This window comes from Mus pahari, chromosome 10 (assembly GCF_900095145.1).
Source record: "Mus pahari chromosome 10, PAHARI_EIJ_v1.1, whole genome shotgun sequence".
Taxonomy (NCBI): domain Eukaryota; kingdom Metazoa; phylum Chordata; class Mammalia; order Rodentia; family Muridae; genus Mus; species Mus pahari.
Window position 1 is genome coordinate 97,489,992 of NC_034599.1, and position 7,444 is coordinate 97,497,435.

Consider the following 7,444-nt stretch of genomic DNA (forward strand, 5'->3'; position numbering starts at 1 on the left):
AGAGAGAGAGAGAGAGAGAGAGAGAGAGAGAGAGAGAGAGAGGCATCACCTACTTCTAGTCTGCTTTCTGCCCCTTGCTTACGGTAAAGGGTATGAGCGCTCGGCATCTTGCTGCCATGCCCATGCCTGCTGCTCAGTGCCATGCTCCCCCACCATGGCAGCCTTTGGCCCCGTTAGAACCATCAGCCCAAATAAACACACTTGGTCATGGCGTTCTATCACAGAAACAGAAAAGCAACTGATTGATATATGTTTAGCCAAATGTTGGACATCACCAGTCCTGTTAGACATCTATTATCAGAAAATCTGAAATATTCCAAAATTTCACATTTATGCCAGCACCTAAGATGTTTCAGAGTTTGGTGCATTTCATATTTCAGAGTTTTCGATTATGGATGTCTGCCTACTAAAGTCTACACACTCACACTCTAGCTCCCACTTAAGAATGAAACCTGGGGGCTGGAGAAGTGGCTCATCTGTTAAGAGTGCTGACTGCTCTTCCAGAGGACCTGAGTTCAATTCCCAGCAACCACATGGTGACTCACAACCATATGTAATGGGATCTGATGCCCTGTTCAGGTGTGTCTGAAGACAGCTACAGTGTACTCATATAAATAAAAATAAGTAAATTAAAAAAGAAGGAGGAGGAGGAGGAGGAGGAGGAGGAGGAAACCTGAAAGGCTCCCGACAAAAGCATTTCAGAGAAAGGACACTTACCCTGAACTCCTTAAAGCCCGATAAGAAACTTTATTCCGGGACATTTCAGTAGGTTATCTATGTACACAGAGGTCAGGCTCAACACCAAATACAGAAATAAGTATATAGGCTCGGCTATTTTTAAAAAGGACATTCCAGGGAGGGATTATCTGTATTTGGTAAATTGATGTGGGAGACTCGCCCTCTGTGGCTGGCACCATTCCCTGGTCTGGGATTATGGGCTGTAGACAAAGGAGGAATGAGCTGAACCCATTTCATTCATCAGCGTCTGCCTCTTGACTGTGGGTTCAGTGTGTCCAGCTGCCTTGCCCTCCGTGATGAACTGTACCTAGAATTATGGGCCAAAATCATCCTTTCTCTCCTCAAGTTACTTTTGTTAGGATATTTTATTGTAGCAACAGGAAGAAACGAGTAACTAAGACAGCAACCAAGCCATAAAACTAGACCAGGCCCAGGTTTTGCAAAAATGTTGCCAGTTATGAGCCTAGGAAGCCCCGAGGGGGCTGCAGCTCTCTGGTGCTTTAGCCAGGTTGCCTTAGCAAGGCAACAAGTGCAAGATGCCAATGCCTCATTGTGGCGCACCTTCCAAGTAAGTAAGTAACTAGTTTCCCGCATTGTCTCAGGTGGTCAAGGAAAAGAGAGTTCAACTTTTGTATCATCCTGTGGTTGATTGAGCGGTTACTTTGTATCTTAAGAAGAAATGTATCCGATCCTTTTCACACTCTATGCTCTCGGTATTTCTGGCAGGAGATACATGTTTGCCCACATAGGTATAGGTCAGAGACCTAGGTCAGAGGCCAAGCTCCGGTGCTGGTCCCCAGGAGCCATCTATCCACCCAATAAAGTCTCCTGGCTGGTTTTAAGAGTCTAACTGGCAGGAGAACCTCCCCACAGACAGATACAGATGCACGCCACCAAGACTGAGTTTTTCTGTGTGTGCTGCAAATTTAATTCCGATCTTCATGCTTGCACTGTATATAGTACTGACTAGGCTGTCTCTCCACCTACTGGTTTAATGTCATATTTTACACTTATTTTTACTTTATGTGTGAGTGTTTTGTCTGCTTGTTTGTATGAGTACCATTTGCATTCTGGATGCCTGATGAGGTCGAAGACCATCAGATCACCTGGAACAAGAGGTAGAGATGGTTATGAGCCACCACGTGGGTCCATGGGTCCAGGGAACCAACTCCAATCCTCTCTGTGAGAACGATACATCCTCTTTACAGCTAAGCTACCTCTCTAGTCTCCTGATTTAATTTTTATAACACACACACACACACACACACACACACACACACACACACGACACTGCCATTTTCCCCATTTTTCACGTTAGGAACACAACACTTACAGGATGGTGTGCATGCAACCTTTCTAGCATCAGGTCACTGGAGGACAGTAACGTCTCCTGCAGAACTCTTGGATTTCAACATCCATGTCCTGTACCACTGTGCTCGGGTAAACATAAACTGCAATAGCTATGACCTCCTCTCCCATCGGTCAGGTGTAACCACTGGGCATCATCTTGAGGAACGTTTACATAGAGAGTTTAACGTCAAACAGCATAGCCGTGCTTACCAGCATCTCCCCAGAATGGCATGCAAGGCCTGCAATTTGAATTTCATTTTTATCAACATCAGCTTTATAATACAACATTTAATAATTAAAAAAACATTTTATTTTATTATTTTATTTTATGGATGCATGTATGTCTTCGTACTATGTGTTTGGCTTGTACCCATCTAGGGCCAACAAGGGCATCGGATCCCCTGGAACTGGAATGTAGGTGCTAGAAATTGAACCTGGGTCCTCTAGAAGAGTAGCTGTGTTCTTACCTGGTGAGACATCTCTTCAGCCCCAACATTTGATCTTCTTGTTGAAAGTGACTGCCAGTTAAGTCAACTCTTCATAGTCATCAAGCATCCATGAATACAAAATTTCAGTAGCAAGCATCGTTAAGTACAGAAAACTTGGCCTTCCTACATCTGTACTCTACTTTGTTTCATCCCATCTGGAGCCTCAGTTAGGATTAAAAGATAGTGCACTGTTTCCAGTGACATGGAAATCGGTGACAAAAGGGAAGTAAAACTGCAGAGTAAGCTAAACTCAAAGGAGAAAGAACTGTGTGTGGTCAAAGTCCGCAGACTAAGAACGGGAGTTCAGACGAACAGAACAGGCCGAGGACTTGGATCAGCCAAGGGAGCTGCCCAGTCTTTCCTCTGTTTTCCCTGAGTCCCAACCCTTACCTTACCTCTTCTCTCCCTCTGGTCAGTGTGTCTTGAGGAATAGATGAAGCTTAACTCCACACCCAAAACCGGGCTGAGTCTCCAAGTATTTTAAGAAAGGAACAGATGGTTGTGTGGCGTTACTGCATTTGCTAATAATAGAGGTGGCGGCTTACATGAAACGTGGGCAGCGGTGGCTGCTTTCATCTTCAAAACTGTTTAATTGATTTCTTTTCTTTCTCTTCTAGCTTCTTTTTTTTTTTCTGCCTTTTTTTTTTTTTTTTTTTTTTTTAATCACCCATGTTCTGGTTAGTTTTTGTGTGCTTGACATAATAAGCCTGACCTACCTCGGAAGAGGAATCTCAGCTGAAGAATTGCCTCTTCCATCGGACTGGCGTGTGAGCATGTTTGTGAGCCATTTTCTTGCCTGTTGACTGACTGACTGATGTAGGAGTAGCCCACTGGGGATGGTGTCGCAGCTGAGCAGCTAGGCTTGGGCTGCATAAGAAAGACAGCTGAGCAACCCAGTGAGCAACACTCCTCTGTGGTTGCTGCTTCGTACCTGCCTTGAGTTCCTGCCTTGCCTTCCCTCACAGAACTGCAAAGTGTAAGAGGAAATAAACCCTTTCCTCCCCAAGTTACTCCTGATCATGATGTTTATCACATCATCAACAACAACAACAACAAAAAGCACACGAGGACAATCCCTAACCTCAAAGGAACCTAACTTAACAGTCAGCCGTTCAACTCCCAGGAGAGTTGGAGTCCACCCATTGCTATTCTTCAGGATCCACCCGTTTCAACAGCGTTGCCACAACATCAAATTGTTGTAGCTTCCACTGAGAGCTGCACCCAGCCCCCTGTGCTGCCTGCCCTCTGTCACTATGGGCTTGAGTATTCTTCATCACAGATTTTCTGGGAGATGGCAAATCCACTACCACAAACGAGATGGGAGGGAGTGTTGACCTAAATACACTCAAGGGAATCCCAGCTCTGTAGGCCTGTGTCTGTGGTGGTTTGAGTAAGAATGTCCTCTGTAGGCTCAGATGTTCGACTACGTGGTTGGTGTTTGAATACACCGTTGAAGTAGCCCCGGTTGATGATGCTATTTGGATGGGTGTTGGAGGTGTGGCCTCAGGGTGAACTCAGAGGTTTAGAAGCCTAGGGCCATCCTCAATGCACACTCTCCCTGTCTCATAGTTGCAGTTCAGGATGTGAGCTCTCAGCTTGCTGTTCCATGCCTGTCACCGTGCCTGTACCTTCCTGGTGATGGTAATGGCTCTTATCCAACAGAAACCATATGCCCAAATAAACCTGTCCTATGGGTTGCCTTGGTTATGGTGTTTTGATCACAGCAATAGGAAAGCAACTAATGGGAAAGTAACTGACACCACGTGTCTTGTAACAACCGTCGCAGATCATTACAGTGGCATGACTCCCTTCTGCCACCCTGGTATCTCGCTCTAGTCCACAGCATCTCTGATGGAGGGATAACCTGCAGCCCTGCCTCTGAAGGGCCCAGATGAACCACATGGTTTCCCAGTCCCTGGAATCAAAGGTTGCTTATTGGGGCTTCCATTAAAACTTGATTGTGCTTCTCAGGTAAGGCTGTCACAGTTTAAGAATCAACGAGTTACCTGGTATGGTAGCTCCTGTCCTTAACCCTTAATCCCAGCACTCAGGATGCTGAGGCAAGCAGATCGTCATGGGGCTACTAAAAGCGATGGCTATTCTTCCAGAGGACCCAAGTACAACTCCCAGCACCCACATAGTGGCTCATAACTCCAGTCCCAGGGAGTCCCATGAGCACCCTTTTCTTGTCTCTACGGGTATTACATGTGTCTGGTATACTGATATGTGCAAACAAAGCACCCATACACATAAAATAAAAATAAAGAAAAATATCATTCCTAGAGAAGGAGAGATCTCAGAAGGACTTACTGAGAGTGGCTGATGTTCTCTGTCCAATGAGAAAGATAGAGATTTTACAAAGCATTACTTTCTTCCCCCCATGACATGAAATAAATACCAAACGCCTTTGGAGAAAGCTAACTGTTCCTGGTGGAGATGCCACTTGTGAGGCCAGCCCGGCAAGCCTTCAAAGGACTAATTTGGTTTCTGCCTGGCCCTGCTTTCTGTTAGGCTTCTTCCGAGTGACCCACTACATCAAACAGAAGCTGTCTGTGGCCATTAAGCAAGCGCTTGCAGAAATGGGGCTGTAGATTCAGCATTTGGCAGAAGAATAAGAGACTCTTTAGTGAAAGCCTTGGTTTCATTTCTGTTAAGCCAGCAAACGATAGTTCCACAATGGCTTTCCTGGTAAAAAGGATTTAAAAAAAAGAAGAAAACTTTTGCTGACATTTCAGTCTCTGCTTTTAATTGTGTGTGTGTGTGTGTGTGTGTGTGTGTGTAAGATTTCTACCTTTTTCATGTTCTTGTGTCATCAAGAAGTCTTAAGTTGCTAGAATAAGAACCTTCAATGTCTGTGATAGAAAAAGATGAAATAAAACCCCAAATAGATGATGGATGGACCCTGCCCTGTTCTGTTCCTCTTTTCTCCCCACCCTCCTTTGTATCACTCTCCGCTCAGTATTACTGTTTTATAAATCATCCCATTTACAGGAGAAAACAGTCAGCTGTTCTGTAACTTCTGTGCTGCTGAGGTCAGTGGTCCAGCTCCCACACCAGAGCTGATTTGCTGGGAGAAATGAAGGAAGTCTCTCTGCTCTTTCACAACATAGCCCACTGTCTGATGGCTTGTGCTTAGCTAAATCATCAGCGCAACATTTTTCATGTGGCCAGGGTTGTTTTGTTTTGTTGTTTTAGGAGAGAGTTGGAATTCAAATTCAAAGGGCCGACATCTCCCTCTGCCTTTGTGGATGACAATCTGGCAGGAGGCTTAGAGAACAGCGGGGCATCAGCTCACCACTTTGGGATAAACTGTTTTGATCTTGTAAGGGGCACCATGTCTCGAGTACTGTGTTGATGGTGGTCATAGTGGTTGTAGGTTTTGGTTTGTTTTGTTTTTTTCAAGACAGGCTTTCTCTGTTTAGCCCAGGCTGTTCCAGAACTCACTCTATAAACCAGGCTGGTTTTGAACTTGTAGAGATCCACCTGCCTCTGCCTCTGAGTGCTGGGATTGGACACATGCGCCACCTTCTCCTACCCAGTACTGTGTTTTATGATTGACAGTGGGAAGTTTTTTTATTATTATTATTTTTTTGGGGGGGGGGTTTCGAGACAGGGTTTCTCTGTATAGCCCTGGCTGTCCTGGAACTCACTTTGTAGACCAGGCTGGCCTCGAACTCAGAAATCTGCCTGCCACTGCCTCCCAAGTGCTGGAATTAAAGGCGTGCACCACCTCGCCTGGCTGGGAAATTTATTTTTAATCCCACTCCCACCCCTTTTTGAGTCCCTGTCATCTGTGTCACCTCTGTGCTTCTGTGAGGAATCCCTGCTCACATTCTCCTTCCAGCAGGACTTTCTTTTAAATTACTTGGAAAGGAAAGTAGCTTTCCCCAAAACGCATGAGACTCAAAGAGGAAAGGGACTTCTCTTTTGGTAGGTAAATGGCAAGGTTGCCTGAGTTGAGGTTCCTGAGGAGCCTGCCTCTCAGTGCATACTAGAGCTTTGGAAGAGGAAAGGCGAGCACTGTATGTGCTGTGTTAGGTCAGAATGACCAGAGAGTTCACGTTGCCTGAATCAGAGCAAAAATCTGATGACAACGGTTCTGGCTCCAGCCACATTCGATGAGCAGAGAACACAGTCCACACTTCACTTAAGAGAAACTTGCTTCTCCTCAATCTCTCTTTCAACTTAAAATGAATATAAAAAATACATACTTGATGGAATTATGATGGGATTTCTACCCACATCTAAAGTGCATAGAAAAATATCTTAATCATAGCTTGAGCTAGGGGCTGGCCATATAGCTCAGTGTGTACTCTCTCTGATCGACCTCTTCAGCCTCATACAAATAAGTCCTAAAAACACACAGCTCGAGCTTAGAAAACGTGATTTCTATTACTAGCACTATTTTCATAATTATAATCCGTTCCCTTGAAGTAGCAGTAACATTAAACTCAGATTCTTTGGGGGAGTGGGGTATGGAACCTACATGTTTAAAAGTCTGATCCTGGTGCTGGAGAGGTGGCTCAGTGGTTTAGAGTGAGCGCTGCTCTTGCAGAGGACTTAAGTTCAGTTTGTAACAAGTTGCAGCTGCCTGGACTCCAGTTCCAGGGGCATCTGAAGCCTCTGGGCTCTTCATGTCCCTGCACTCAAGTGCACATAGCCACACATAAACACATAAGCATAGTTACAAATAATAAATAACATCATTTTTTTTAAAAAAAAAAACCAACAACAACCTGATATTATTTGGGTTGGTAAGATGGCTCAGTTGGTAAAAGGCTTACTGTGCAAGAACCTGGGTTCCATACCCAGCACCCACATAAAAAGCCAGGTATTCAGTGTGCTAGTCACCCCAGAGCTGGGCAGTG